Source organism: Acomys minous (assembly GCF_964271855.1).
Source record: "Acomys minous genome assembly, chromosome: 8".
NCBI classification, from domain to species: Eukaryota; Metazoa; Chordata; class Mammalia; order Rodentia; family Muridae; genus Acomys; species Acomys minous.
Genome location: NC_140489.1, coordinates 13,226,644 through 13,242,466, shown reverse-complemented (window position 1 = coordinate 13,242,466; position 15,823 = coordinate 13,226,644). Strand labels below are relative to the sequence as shown.

At 45.9% G+C, this 15,823-nt stretch overlaps 1 long non-coding RNA gene across 1 annotated transcript; it reads right to left on the bottom strand.

Annotated features, from left to right (window-relative positions):
* Positions 1–728: 728 nt before the first annotated feature.
* LOC311603349 lies at positions 729–8,728 on the bottom strand. The gene is made up of 4 exons (XR_014781061.1): positions 8,533–8,728; positions 6,935–7,046; positions 2,611–2,848; positions 729–955 (listed from the first exon to the last, which is right to left on the bottom strand). It is a non-coding gene; the product is annotated as an uncharacterized lncRNA (long non-coding RNA).
* Between the last annotated feature and the right edge of the window lie 7,095 nt (positions 8,729–15,823).

The following is a 15,823-nucleotide window of genomic DNA, read 5'->3' as shown; positions in this document are numbered from 1 at the left end:
TCCTAATGAGAAAGCCGTTTGTGCAACCATGTCAAGCTTCAGGTGACTCCGTGTGGACTAATGGGATTTTATCTCCCAAGGCCCAGGCCTGGGATGGCATGCAGGCATGCAGGTGGCCAAGGTGCTCTACATCTTCCCTCTCCATAGCCAGGTGACAGGTGACAGGTGACAGGATGAGGTTTCAGAGATGCCACCTGTGCCATGTGAAGCCTTCCCAGAGCCACAGACTCCTGAGCTTCGAGGGATGGGGCTGTGAAGACACTGGGTCCTGTTCAGTCATCTTTTGTATTCAGACACAATGTTAAATGTTTTTTATAATTTACCACCACACAGCTTCTCTTCTCTCTGATTCTAAAGATGTGAGGCATTTCATCAGGCCCTTCCTCACTTCCTGATGTGTGCCTCCTTCATTTCTCTACATTGGGAACTGAGTTAAATCATATGGCTTCTGGAAAATTCTAAAAGTGTACTCTCTATGGCTCCTTCTTACCAGTGTGTGCATGGTGCATCACATGCACACTTATTCACTAGGAAATAAAATATTTTCCATTTTATATTAAAAACAAGACTCTTCTGAAGCACACGGCAGTGCTCTGACCAGTCTACAAACTTTAAGGTATATTAAGCCCAAGTATTCAGAGACAGTCAAAAGACCCATTTGATGTGGCTTTTATTTCCCATCAAAGGCTGCTGCTATCTCCTAACACAGCCAAATGCTGTAGCTAACTTTGCTTTGCTTCAATCAGATAAACAGGTACCCTGGAGAAGGCCGTTTATCTAGCCTACTCCCAGCAGTCCGCTCTGGGGAGAGACCCAGCTGCCAGTCAACGCGTGGGGCAGGGATGAGATGTCTCCTTGCTGTGTCCACAGCCCAGCTCCCTTCCAGCACGATGAAGGCTACTAACCAATGGTCGTCCATCACAAGGGTCATTTGCCTCCCATGGGTGGTGAGTGTCTAAGGTGACAGGACATGAATAGCTCTCTGAGGCTCACTGAAGTCTGAGGAACTTAGAGACCGGGGAGATGTGAGGAACTTTCTAGATGTCTGGTGGGGAAGCTGAGACAGAAAGTTCACAGTGACTCCCTAGGCAACCACAAAAGGAATGGCAGAAAAACATGTTCTGAAGCAAGTGGTTCTCAACCTTCCTAATGCTGTGACCCTTTAATACAGGGCCTCATGTTGCAGTGACCCGTGCCCCCCCCCATAGTTATTTTCATTGCTACTTACTTCATAACTGTCATTTCCTGCTGTTATGAATCCTAATGTAAATCTCTGTGTTTTCTGATGGTCTTAGGCAACCCCGGTGAATGGGTCATTTAACCCTTAAGGGGTCGTGGCCCAGAGGTTGAGAACCACTGTTTTAAGGTACACTGTATGGAGGTAATTGGTGGCTTTGGTGAGAGCAAGGGCTCCTACGGGGGACATTAAACTTCACCCCTAATTTTGTTTGTTGAGATACTTAGAATGGTAATCAAATTGCTACTTTGCTGATCACCTCCCACTTTAGATTCTTTTGCCATTAAGTAACCCCTCCGACTCTATAATATGTTTGCTTAGATCATGCGGTTTGACGATGACTATGTGATGGCTTCTCTAGCACTATGATTTTAAGCTTAGTTTATCGGTGCTGCAGTGATAGCCAATCACAGTACGTCATCTCCCACTGCATCCTCCTGATTGGCTGAGGGCTTAGCACACCTTAGAGTGTGGGTTTAAAGAGCAACAGATTGATGTACCTAAACACAGGTGTTTGCCCCTGGGGACCAGCCAGCTATAACAATGGAGGGCCCACTTATTTACCAAAAAAGAAAGCACCAGAAGGCTCTTCCTTGTGAGTGCTGAGATGAGAACACTTTTTGGGAAAGGAGATTTAGTTTTGAGTCAGCTGACTTCCCCTAGAGCAGTGGTTCTCAACCTGTGGGTCGAATGACCGCTTCCCAGGGTCGCCTAGGACCATCGGAAAGCACAGATATCTACGTTATGACTCATAACTGCAGCAAAACTACAGTTCAATTAGGACCTAGCAACAAAAATATTTTTTTGGTTGGGGTCACCACACCATGAGGAACTATATTAAAGGGCTGCAGCATTAGGGAAGTTGAGAACCACTGCTTTAGAGGCTGTACAAGAAAACAAAGTATCTAATAATTAGGGCTCACTAATCAAATCTTGATTTATTTCAAGGAGGATATTGCTCTGTGTCAATAACTATCATGCTTATGAGAATATCATGTAACAAAATCGGTAACAGCAATATGTTTATGTGATTGTTAGGGGTAAAAAGGAAAGCACAAACTGCTTGTGAGAAGTGTGCTCGGCGTCTGAGTTTTGGGAAGCAAAGTCTCCTGATTAACCCAGTTTGTTAGGACTGGGGAATTTAATGGAGGAGTTGAGCCGATTATCTTCTTAGTAAATGAGAAAATGGAGGCCTAGAGAAAAGAGAGAATCTTGTGTGGTGCCTCCTGCGAGCGAGCTGCAGTGTGACTCTAGCCAGGTGTCCTGACTCTATAAACTGTCTCTCATCACCCCCACACCACTCTGAGCCTGGCCTGCGATTTTTGAAAAGGGGAGAGAAGGAAGGAACATGGACTGGAAAAAGAGAAGTACACCTCCAGGTTCAGATCCATTATGAGATGAGGTGGCTGTACCGGACCGGACACAGGAGGAAGGGCGTGTGTGTGCCTGACTCTGTCATTAGCCTATTGGCTGGTGCATCAGCATCCAGTGCCATCTTCTCAGATATTCTCAGATATTTTCACTGTAGATGGTCCATTGTGTCTCATGGTTGTGGATCCAGATGTGAGCTTTCAGCTGTTTCTTTGCTGCACTTCCATGGACTCTAACCATCTGAAAAATACGCCAAATAAAATGCTTAATTTTATAGTTGCCTTGGTCATTGTGTTTTATTGCAGCAATAAAAACCAAGACAACCACTATCATTATCTTCATTACCACCACCGAACCATCAATGAGAACCATTAACATCAACACAACACCATCATTATGGCCACCACCATTATCATCATCACCACCACTACAGAACCATCAGTGAGAACCATTAACATCAATACAACACCATCATCACCACCACAGCACGATCAGTCACTACCACGACTGCCCACTGCCACCATTACCAACACTCCATCACCATCACCCCTACTATTGCTACCTGTAGAGGAATGCTGAGTGGACGTTCACTCTATCAATAAAGCACTGTTCAGCCAATCAGCTGGGCAGAAGAAAGTGGAAGGCGGGCCTTCCTGGAGGGGAGCTAGGAGAGGAGTCAGTTGGGAGGAGAGATGATTGACTGGTAGGCAGACTAAGAGGAGAATGGCCGGGCGAGCATCTTAGTAGCAAATGCTTGGGGTATATGTATTATATATCAGTTTAGAGTAGTTAGTTTACCATAGTTTAGGAATAGGTTTGTATTAGTTTAGATTCTGCCCATCTTGTAGTGTTGGCAGCCTAAAAGTACTCTTCGGACTCTGTGTCTTTATTTAGCAATCTTAGGCTGAGCTGATACATTTTTACTGTGCCCAATCACTCCCACCACTGTCAGTTATTGCAACAGAGAACACAACAGGCAGAGAAAAAAAAAAACAGTTTACTATGTAAGAAGAGGAGTGTTTTTTTTTTTTTAACTCTTGTCTCTTCTGACTGAAGTCTCACCATTTAAAGTTGTAGGTCTGAAGCTCAAGACTGTGGAGAGAACGGCCAGGGGTTTTATCTCCTTTAGAGGCACAGACCACTATGCTCCCTTACCCAACACTCACAGGAACAGAGAGGACACTGCAGTCTCCTTAATGGCAGAAGTAATGACGTGGGACAAGAAACGTAATTGGTTTTAAACAATGCGAAGTTGAGGCAATGCGTCTTGACTGGATCTTGCTGAATCTGAATCTGGAAGATCTCATATCTTTAAGAAGTGATTCTAATTTATTAAGATCAATCATTATTGCTTGGTGTAAGTTGTAATATCTATTTTTATCAGTGTCGACTAGTACATCTTTTTAAGCCCAATTTATTGATGTGAACTCTGGGTGCCTCTCTTCTTCATATTAGTGAAACTAACATATTTCCCCTGTGGACCTGACCTTGAATGATCCTTCTATATTGTTGGTGTGGTGGTTGATGTTTTAAAGTTTTTTCTCAGAGAAAAGTCCCGGTGTGTGGCATTTGTTGAGTTTCCTGTTGTCAAGGTTCCCATCATGGTTGACTTGAATTAAGAGCTTGGTGGAGACAGGAAGCACCACACCAGACCCAACAGGCAGCAACGTAAAAACCATGGACAGCAGGAACCATTGTAGACCACATAAGTGATTGTACTGTGGCGGCTCTAGGGGCTTCTGTTCTCTTTGTTTTCAAGTTAATTCTTAAGTGTGATTTTGTCTTAACTAATTCCAAACAAGCATTATGTGCATGTGAGTCTATGCATGTGAGTCTGTAGGTGAGGGGCCTAGCATTCTTGGCCTATGGAAGGCTCCTCTCTCTTGGCTTACTTGACTTCCAATGGTCTGGCACAGTGAAGTCATCCACTCCTTGAGGCATCTCAAGCTCTCTGGCATCTCTGTGACCTATACCACTACCCTCTCCCTGTGTGTCCCCCAGGTCTCCACTCTCATGTCTTCCTTCAGAATGCTTTCATTGATTATAGCCTTAGACCTAAATCTAGATCTTCTCAGCTTCTCCAACCACCACTCTCTCCTTTTTAGTTCTTAGCCATTGCAACCAGGAGAAGTCACTATGCTTGCAGTTTTAATTTTCTTCCCTCCCAGAACAAGTTCCCAGAAGCAAATATCTTTTCAGTCTCCCTTATTTGCGCTCAGAAGAGACATGGCACAAAATAGATGCTCAGAGAATGTTACATGGGTGACGAGATAGTTGTAAAACATGCATCGGAGTCACCTGTTTACTCATATCATGTGACAGAAGTTCAAACAATTGAAACCTTTCTCCCCCCACAGGTCTGGAGCATGGAAGCCTAGGTGAAAGTGTTGGCAAGACTGGTTTTTCCTGCAGCCTCTCTCCCTCGCTTGTCTGTATTATCATCTCACTATGTCCGTACCTGATCTTTTATCACCACCTCAGTGTCCACACATGGCCTTCCCTCTGTGTGCATCTGAGCCCTCATAGTACCTTTTTTTAAAAGGTATAATCTTAGAATTATTTGTTTTTGTTCTTTCGTTTTTTTAAAAGATTTTATTTATTTATTATTATGTATACAGTGTTCTGCTTGCATGTACTCCTGCAAGCCAGACGAGGACGCCATATCACATCACAGATGGTTATGAGCCACCATGTGGTTGCTGGGAATTGAACTCAGGACCTTTGGAAGAGCAGGTGGTGCTCTTAACCACTGAGCCATCTCTCCAGCCCCATAGTACCTTTTTATAGCAACGGGAAGAACATGAGATTACATCTCCTCATAAGACCTTATTGGATCACAATCACCTCTTTAAAGGCACTGTTGCCAAGAGAAGTCATGTGCTGAGAATTTAGGTCTAGGGCTCCAACATGAAAACTCTGAGAGACACATTTTTGGCATGAGGGGGACGGTCATTACCTAACTGTGCTAAGTGCCCATGAGGGCCCAGACATTCCGGCTTCATTTCTTCAGTCTTATACTCTTCCTCTCCCTTGTCTGTCTTCCAGAAAAAAAGACATGCCTCCATACTCTTTCCATGCTGTTACCTCTACCTCAAAGGCTGTTGCAGCCTAGAAACTTCTACCTGTGTCTCTGCCTTCTGCCATCTGGTTGCTCCTGGATTGGGGTTCTGGTCTTTTCTAAGGTTTATTAGGATCCAATTACATTCTACATCACACACATCGTTGTTTTGTTGTGTTGAGTCCTAGGCCTCTCCTGTCGAACTTCTCTGAAGATTCGCAGCTCCTCAGAGACACACTGTGCCTGATCTTGTCCTCTAAGCCCACATTGTTAGTTGGCTGCTCAGCCAGGGTGCACTCCAGGTACAACTGAGATTATCCTGGATGCTGGATTCACTCTCCCAATGTCAGTCCCAGTACTCTAGGAAATGGAAACCACTGGACACGGAGAGACAGATGGAGGGTCCTTTAAAAAAGAGAGGGCTCTGAAGACTGGAGGTGCAGGCCCAGCACCCACAGGCTTGGGGCTCAGGAGGAGCTGCACATGGATTTGAGCATCACCATGGGCAGGCTTCCTTCTCACTTTGAAACAAGCATTTGTTCTTTCGGGGCCTTGGGGTGCTCAGCTCCTTTTAAGCCCCTTTGTCCAGGGCAGTCTGTTTGCTTTACCAGTCTACTGATGGAAGTGGAAATCTCATCTGACTCAGCAGCCACACAGAGCCATGCAGAGCAAGGACCAAACATCCTAGCATCATGGCCTAGCCAAGCCAATGTAAAGATCATCACACTGAAGACTTTTTGTTTTCTGCCTGAGCTTTGAAATGAACAGGTTACATTAGTGTCCTTCTTACAGGAGATCACTCCATAGAGATGCCTGGAGATGTAGCTAGGGTCACCCAAACCATGAGGCAGACCCTCTTCCTTGGGTGGTTTTGGGAAGTGCTCTTGTTTGTAAATGGCACTGTTAGCAGTGGTGTGTGTGTGTATGTGTGTGTGTGTATGTGTGTGTGTGTGTGTGTGTGTGTGTGTGTGTGTGTGTGTGTGTGTGTGTGTACCTATGTGCATGCAGAAAGTATAGAAGGGTTTAGCTTCTGGGCACCCAACCTCTCCATGAGCCAAATTGTTGACAATCTGAAATCAAGCCTGAGAGACAATGTAGCTTCTCTCCCTGTCTTCCTCTCTCCAAAGTGAGCTGTTAAATAATGGATTTGGGGAATGAATCAGAGCCTCTGGTGGCCAAGGCTAGCCAGGAAGCATGTGGAGACCCTCGTGAGGCAGATCATCGGGGGCCTTCTCTCTCTGCTCCGTGTTGATTTGCTTGGCCATTACCTTTCTTCACCCTGCACTTTCCTCTTCACACTTTTGTCTCTTGCACTTTCCTCTTCACACGTTTGTCTCTTCCACTTGAGTGATTTGAGCTTCCTCACACTCCGATGCCGAGCTGTAGAGGAGTCAGTGATACAGGTCAGTGACACAGATGCAAACCTGCTTTCCCTGATGCTCTGGACAGTGCCCACACTTCCCGAACAAAGCCCAGCAGAGCACTCCAGGTCCTCGTCAGAGCAGGGCAGGGATGATCTTTCAGCTTCCTCTTGGGCGACTATTCATTTACTCCACGTGTAAAACTACACTGGGTGCTCTGAGTGGGAGCTGATTTGTGATTTAGTATCTGACTCTCATTCTCCTGTGTCAGTGTGCATGTGTATATATGCCCACATAAATGTGCATAGCTCCCAAGGGAAGAGAACAAAGAAGTCACCTGTGACCACCTGAAAAGCAACGAGACCACTCTGAGGACTGTTAGCTGGCACAGGTCAGCATCCACCCAAAGGACAAAAGTGACTATGGTTTCCTGAACAAGTTTTTCATTGTTGTTGTTTTTGTTTGTTTGTCAGGAATAAAAATCACATTCACCAGCAAAGATTATCACATATATTTGCTCAGGATGTTTGCTGTGCCACGCCTTAGATAAACACCAACTTTACTTTCTCCTCTTCGAGTTATTTCATTTGTCACAGCACTGAACTTTCCAACAAGAAGTGGCATTCGTTTCCCTGTCATAGTTACACCACATTGTACCTGAGCTAGGGAGGGCTTAGTCCCTAACTGTGTCCATGACCTTTCTTCAGGCTCTAGGTGGAAGCAGGTACTTTGGTTTCAGGAAAAGTCACTGGGCTCCAAGTAGCTCCTCCTGCGACTCTGACACTCTGGCCAGTGGTCAGTCTGGACCCTGAGCCCGAAGCCTGTGGCCTGCACTCACAAGCTTCGGCCTGAGATGCTGCCCCAAGTTAAATGAAGGGGAAGGGAGGACGAGGCACACTGCACTAACTTCACAAAACACGGAGCAGCAGGGAGAATTTGATTAAAATATGCATTCCCCCAAGAGAACGGCTGGTCCCCGTCTGGAAATTAATTAATGCTAATAGTCCACAATCAAAACTGCTTTTGGAAATCTTCTTAGAACATTAACTAAAATGTTCATCTTTTAAATGCATTTGCCTCAACCACCGAGACTAAAAGCTTCGCTTGCTCCATGCAAATGTGAGGGTGAGGGAAGACTAGGGAAGAGGGAGAGAGTTTAAATGTTTTAAGCCGGAAGGTGGCTTCCTGTTGAACCCGAACCTACTCCTGGGGTCAGAGCACAGTGACAGATTAGACTCTGGGATGGAGGAGGGGGTTGTCCTGGGATTGAAGACAGTTACCCGTGTGTGTCATGCTGTCCTCTAAGCCCAAGCAGAAAAAAGGCATATGGACTGAAGGCTTCTGACGAGGGTGACCCATTGGCTGTCCCTCCTTTGAGGATGTGAGGGAACACAGTTGTCAGGGCTGTGGAAAGCTACACTCCCAGAACAGTGCTCCAGTGCACAGAAAGGGCCCAGGCACCTTCTCCTGCAGTAACCAGCCTTTTGCCTGTTTGATAAGCTTGCCTGGTCATGGCCCTCCTCCTGCAGAAGCGTGAAGTCCTGTCTACTCCATCAGGCCCCTGTGCCCACTGTCACTTCTTTTCAACTTGCCTACTTCCCACAAACTGTCTTGCAGACATGGCTCACTCCCAGAGCTAGGAGCTTGGCGTGGGACACAGACAATGTTGGGTGAAAGATGGCTTCATTATAAGTCCAAGAGCAGCAGCCCTCAACCCATGGGTCTAGACCCCTCTGGGGGTTTCGTGTCAGATATTTACATTATGACTCATAATGGTAGCAAAAATTACAGTTATGATGTAACACTGAGAATAATTGTACAGTTGGGGTCACCGCGACATGAGGAACTGAGGGAAACGGTCGTAGCATTAGGAAGGTTGAGAACGGCTGGTCTAGAGGAAGCAGAACTCCAAGGAGGATGGTTACCCAGGCTGCTAAGAAAAGACCCCATGGAGAATGAGAAATAACAGGTGACAGAATGAGGGATCCAGAAGAGCAGCCAGGGTCAGGTTTGTGTGTGTGTGTGTATGTGTGTGTGTGTGTATGTGTGTGTGTGCATGTGTACCTGCTTGTTTTCACATGTGTGCACTGTCCTTAAGGACAGAGGAATATGAGCTTGGTCTTAGCATATTCATGAGTTTGTGTGTCCCTGCATGTATGTGCCAGTGTTCAAGCATGTAAATGTGTGGGTGTGTACATGCTGAGTGTGAATGAATACGTCTGTGTGAGTGGGATAAGCATACATGTACTTGTGTGTATGTTGCACGTGTTTAAGTATACACATGCATGTCTGAGAATGAATGTAAGAGAATATGTCATTGTATGCACATGTGTGTTTGAATGCATAGACATGCGTAGGTGTGGCAAAGGTGCATAGAAATGTGTATGTGTGTGGTGAGCATTGTGATGTATTCCTCTGCTAATGTGTAGTGTTCCCATGTATTGATATGTGTGATATGCATGTGCAAGACCTTGTATGTTTTGGGGTAAGACTGAGAGTTTTACTGAGAGCCATGGCTGAGGGAGGCTTGGGCGTGCAGGGGCAGCAGAGGAGCGAAGGAAAAGTCTCTAGTGTGTTAGCAGAGCCTGTGTCAGCCCAGGAGGGGGTCATAGCTTCAGTGAACCCCAGGCCATTCACTGTGGGAGACTCTGCACATTCAGTAGACCATGATAGTCACACATAAGATCCCGAGCAGGGGCTTCCCCTCATAAAGGTCAAGCTCAGATGAGAATTTGGAAGCTGTGTCCTGAGAGCGTTCACTCAAGGACTCCTCAGTTCTCAGATGAGACCACTTCTCAGTCACAGTCAGCTCTGGGCGGTCTCCTCGTGGAGAGACATCCTGTGCAGCATCTTTGCTCCATGGCATCCCTGGCCTGCACCCACCAGATGCCAGTCATGGTAAACAGGTGGTCCATGGACTCTGTCAGATGTCTCTCCTCAGCATGGAAGGCAGTCAGTGAATGCAGATGTGAGATGCGAGGCAGCCAAGTGGCAACACTACTGGCTCAGAAGGGCTGCACCTGTGGACCCTGTCAACCTCTGGCTCCCAACAGCTTTCCTTGGTCCAGTAGCTCATTGCTTACCCACAGAGACGCTGCCAGTTTTACTTAGTTTAAAATATAAATTTGCATGTATTATAATTGTAAAACTATATTAGAATATTAAAATGTATCTTGATCTTTTACGTGGAGTTTTAGCCATCTTGTCCACGTCAGTATTGGCTAGATGCACAGCACAGGTAATGGGAGATTTTCATTAAAACGGGGCTATCTATCTTCCTGTTATTTCTTCAGTTGAGGTGAGTTCATTTAAAAACTTTAATATCAAGGATCTCAGTTTAAAATAAACTGTAATAAGATATATATTAATATTTTAACAATAAAAAATGAGCTGGGTGTGGGGGCGCTCCCTTGTAATCCCAGCGCTTTGGAGTTGAGGCAGGAGAATTCCGTGTTTCAAGAGCCTGGGACACATAGTGAGCTCTTAGCCCCCAAGCTCCAAACTCAAACCAAAGAGTCACCCTTGTTACTGTTGCACTTTATAGGTTTTCATCCAGATTTTGGTTTGGAGGGAAAAGTGAGGAGATGAAGGGCAGCCTGGGCTGGGCGGTCACGTCCCGAATCATAGTCTTTACGTCCTGCAGCTCTGAGTCCAGCTCAAGTTGGGCCTTAAGGTCCTTATCTTCTTGGTGCCAGGGTTGTGACTAGGGCTGACTGTGACTTTCCCACCTCATCATTTCGTCTGTGTCCCCACTGCTTTCTTTTCTCATCCTCCTTTTCCTTGGCTTTTGTCACGGACAGGCCTCTGTCACTCCTCTTTCCTCCTCAACTCTCTCCCAAAGAAGCTCTCTAAACCCAGCTCAACCCCCAACCCTACAGCCGCTCTTATGGGATTATCCAAGCAGGTCTGGGGACGCTCTGGAGACCTGCCCTGCTCAGGCTCCCCAGCCCCGTGACAGGCACATCTGTGATACTGTCACTTCCAGCCACCGCCACCACTCAGAGCAGAGAGCCTTGCCCTGCTCGCATGGGGATTCCGTGCTGTGTGAAATGCCCAGAGCCTCAAGTCTGGTCATGCATGTTCCGGCTGCCACACCGAGCATGCTTCCTTCACAGCTGGCTCCCATTTCCTCATTAAACTGGGACCCTCTTGAGGTCAAAGGCCGACTCTTAAGTCATTAGTCTCCTCAGTGCTTGCTTGCTCGGTCTAGCTTGTGACCCCAGTGGATCTCTTTGTGCTCGTGCAAGATTTATCATGGTGCCTCCAGAAAGAATGATGGGGCTTGCATGAGCTGACATGATTATTATTAGAATTCATTTATTAAAAAAACTTCATATATTTTATTATCCCAAACACTGCATTTCAAGACATTTTTTATGTTAAACCTGACAAATGGATAGCTTTCCCTAGATTTTTTTTCCCTTTTAATTATTTGCATTCATTTTCTGTTTCAAAGACATTTTAACACCGGGTAACCAACTGATTGCTAAAACAGACATTATTAATGGGAATATTAGAAAAATTAACATCGGAATGTTTAATGTATGGCGAACGAGATATTCAACCACCTGGCCAAACTGAAGGGTGAATTACAAGCTTTGACTGCAGAGGAGAAGGGGCACTTGGGAAGTATGTAGGGAGGGGATTTAGAGGTGACACAGGAGTAGAGGAAAGTCTAGCAGGTCCCCCAAGTACCGGGTGACCTTGGCTGACTGGTAAGCTCTGTGCCTTAGGCTTTCTATGGCTGCATGTTAAAGGAGGTTGATTAAGCTACTTGGACCCCTGGACTTTCTCCCCTTCGGGGGGCTCCACAGAACTCTTATGTTGTAAGTGCCACTGAAGTGAGTGGATGGGCACTTTCCTTGTGTCCATAGCTATTAGAAATTGTCAGGAACCGGTGACTCCCACATCTGGTATCCGTCGTACTAGGTGATTTCCAAGCATCATTCACGTATTCATCTGCTCGTTCTTTCAGGCATTGAGTGTCTATGGGCACATCACTGCTGCCAGGCATCCTTACAGACCCCGAAGACACAGCAGAGTAAAAACAGCACCTTTTCTCTTGCATTACCTCCCACCAGATCATTCTATCCAACTGTGCAGAGAACCCCACCTTGACTGATTCCTGGGCTGATCTAAAATGTCAGTCCTGCTTCTTAGCGTCTTGGCTTTGACCCAGGGGTGCAGGGTTCACTTGTCACTAGCCACCCTGAAAACCTAGAGTGGCCGAGTCCTCAGCAGTCCATGAAAGCAGGCCAGTGAGGCAGCACACCTCGAGGAAGAGAGGAATCTGGGATGAGGTTGGTGCATCCTTGGGTCTCAACAGTGTGAAGAGAGCCTTCTCTGCAGAGATTCCAACATAGTGGCTGCAACTTCTGTCTCCAAGGTTTTCTGTACCACAGTTCAGATGCCCAGTCCTGAAACAGATTTCAGGGAGACAGGAGAAGGAGCTAAAACACACAGAAACTCGAGAAACAAAGGAGGTGCTCTAGGGTGGACATCAGCAGACATGGACACATGGTGACACACAGTGGCCTTTGAGCCCCATGTCTCAGTGTAGGGAACACTGGCCCCTGAGGAGGCTCTCTTGTGAACACAGCCTACAGATGCCCTCTAAGAGGTCTCTCATGGAAACTTTGATAGGCTTGGCAGAGCTTTAGTTCAGGACATATAATTTCATCTCCAAGGGCTGTAGGAATCTGTCATGTCCCAGAAGGGCCCCAAGTCAAGAAGATGGTAGGTTAAACCACACTGGGAATGGAAATCCCTACTATAGAGCTACAGCCAGGTCGAACCCCAAGGGGCCTTGCCACGCCTCCTGGATTGCTGTGAAAATTAGCCAAGCGGAAGGATAACGGTTTACTGCTATGTAGGCTCTCAGCAGAGTAACCACTTGCTGCTATTGGAAATTCAAACCTAGCTGGGCATTCCGTGCTTTTGTACATGCTTTTCAACAACTGTTTACTGTATTTTTCAGACTATAAGATGCACCTGACCATAAGATGCACCCAGTTTTTAGAGAAGTAAAACAAGAAAAAGAGTAAAAAGAGCAATCAGACCACAAGGTGGACCCTAATTCCTGCTCCCCACCCCATGACTTTCGGGGGGGAAAAGTGTATCTGATAGTCCAAGAAATATGATACGTATCTTTCTATAAATACTTCCAGGAATTTGAGCCTGGGTTCATTTTTATGTAGGCCATAATTGCCTCACTCTTGACCTAAGAGCCTATGACTTAGCCCAAACAAACTGAGTGGGATAGGTCCAGCAAGCTAGTGGCCCACAGGCAGCAGGAAACCTTTTTGTTAGACAGAATGGTTCCTAACACCCAGGGACCCAGTCCGGAGAGAAGTTATTAGTGCTCAAAGAGAGACACACGTCTAAAAATGATGTGGTTGCGCACTTCCCTGTACAAAAGCAGGGAAGCTGCCATTTCTTCTGCTAGAGGCCTCAAGCCGCCCATTCCTTATTGGTAAATGGCTGTCAGAAAATATCATGAAGTCAGGCAGGGACTCACAGGCTCCGACTTCCTATAGGCTACTGTTTATTTTTGTCTCCCTCCCCCACCCACCATCCTGCTCCTCCCCTGAGCAGGCACATGTGCTCCCAGCATACAGAGAGAGTTTGCATCCTTGAGCTGGCTCACGGTTTCAAAGAGTACAATTCCTCATCACTGCCAGATCCCATTTGCTAAATCATCATTTTCAGACAACGTACAAAGAAACACTTGAAAACAGTTTTAATTGGTATTGAAAATAAGGAGGGGGAGGGAGAAACAAAAAAGTGAGGACATTATTAAATTTTGCTGCCATAATGACCATTGTGGAGTTGCCTGGTTATTTCCCCATTAGGGCAATAATGACATCCATTGTGGGCAGATCTGTGCTTGATTAAAAGGTAATGACAATAATTCATTGTTTGCCGCTCTCTACCTTGCGACAAGGTAACCACAAGTTTAAAGAAAGATGTACAAGAGGTAAATTACACGTTGCTAAATATGAAACGGCACCTCGCTCGTCCTGGTTTATAACAATAAAAACAACAGTTTTACAGGGAACGTATATTTAGTAGGCTCTCCTCCAGAAGCAGAGACATTGATCACCGCGTAATTACTACAAAGGAAAAGTTGGCTAAATTGTTAGGTTTAGATCCTGTGTGAAACCATCTCCTTGAACTGGGAAAGGAAGAGGGATTTTTTTTTGGTGAACTTTCTGCTTGCTGTTTGAAGGAACACTTTTAAATTGCAGAGCTGGCAGCCATGGGAAAATCATCAGCCTGGGCTTCTCAAGCACCTTGTATGTGTATGTTCCTGTATGTAAGTGAGTTACCCTGGGTAGATGGGGATGGTGGGGGGTGCATCAGGGGGGTGGGTCAGAGGACAATCTCAGCCGTCACTGATCACATGCCACCTACTGTGTAATCTAGACTGTCTGGCCGATTAGCCCCAGTGCGAGCCTGCCCTTGCTTCCCCAGTCCTGGGATGACAAACTCTTTTACGTGGGTCCTGGAGCTCAATATTAAGTTTGTGTGCTTGGATGGCAAGTACTCCACTGACGGAGGCATCTCCCTAACCATTCACGCTCCTTTCGAATGTAAAAGCCATCTGCAAATATTGTCATTTTCAGGTGGCTCATACACAGGACAGACACCGGATGCAATGTATATACACAGGGGACTAGTTCCCGTCTGAAACCTCCTGCTTTCGTAGCTGCAAATTCTTCTCACTGGTCCACAGAGCTCCAGGCTCTGCTCATTAGACTTTTCCACCATCAACCAAATGAACCCTTAACCATCAGACTAGACCCACCTCTCCTCTGTAGACACTTTGGCAGTTTCCTTAAAGCCTCACATAGATTTACCATGTAATCCTGAAATCACTGCACCAACTATTCTCCAAGAAAAATCTTTACATTGACATAAACATCTGCTCAGAAATGCATGGGAGAGCCACAGCTACCACCATGGCAAACTGGGAGCAGCCAGCACTTCCTTCAGTTCATGGGTAGTGGAGAAATGAATAAACAAATGGTGGGAGGGTTGTACTAGGGAAGTTGCTGAGTAAGCAAAGCAAAGCAAAACAAAACAACAAACAAACACAAGCAACCAGGCCCCAAAAGACATGGAAGAGAAGTAAATGCAGATTACTGGGTTAAATAAGCTAACTGAGATGTTAGGCAGAGCGGATCAGTTCAGCTACACAGCATTCTGGAAAAAGTCCAATCCCACCTAGTTAAAGATGAGTGAATACAAGGGTTCCAAGGTAGAGGGCAGAGGGATGACCAGGTAGAGCTCAGAGGACTTTAGGGCAGGGTGTCTAGTATGTAGAATTGTTTTTAGAGTTTTAATTTATTTTAATCATCTTATGAGTATGAGTGTTTTACCTGTGTGTACATCTGCATAGCATATGTGTGCCTAGTGCCTAAGGAGGTGGTGAGCCTCCATGTGGGTGCTGAGAACTGAGCCTGGGTCCTTTGCAACAACAGGAAGTGCTCTTAATGACAGAGCCCAGTCTTCAGGGCCTATGTAGATTATTGTAACAATGGCTACATGGCAATCACACATTTGTCAAAACCCATAGAAATAAAGAGTGAACGTTAACGCAAACCATGGCTTTGAATTAGAAACATCAATTTCTTCTAGATTCAATGGTTGGAGCAAATGCACCATGGGGAAGTGAAATGTTAGCTTTAGTCGTGGACACTGTGTGCTGAGGGACAGTGCTCACACATGGGGACTTTCGTTACCTACTTAACTTTTGTGTGATTCACATCTAAAATGGGCAAACATCTTTACCTG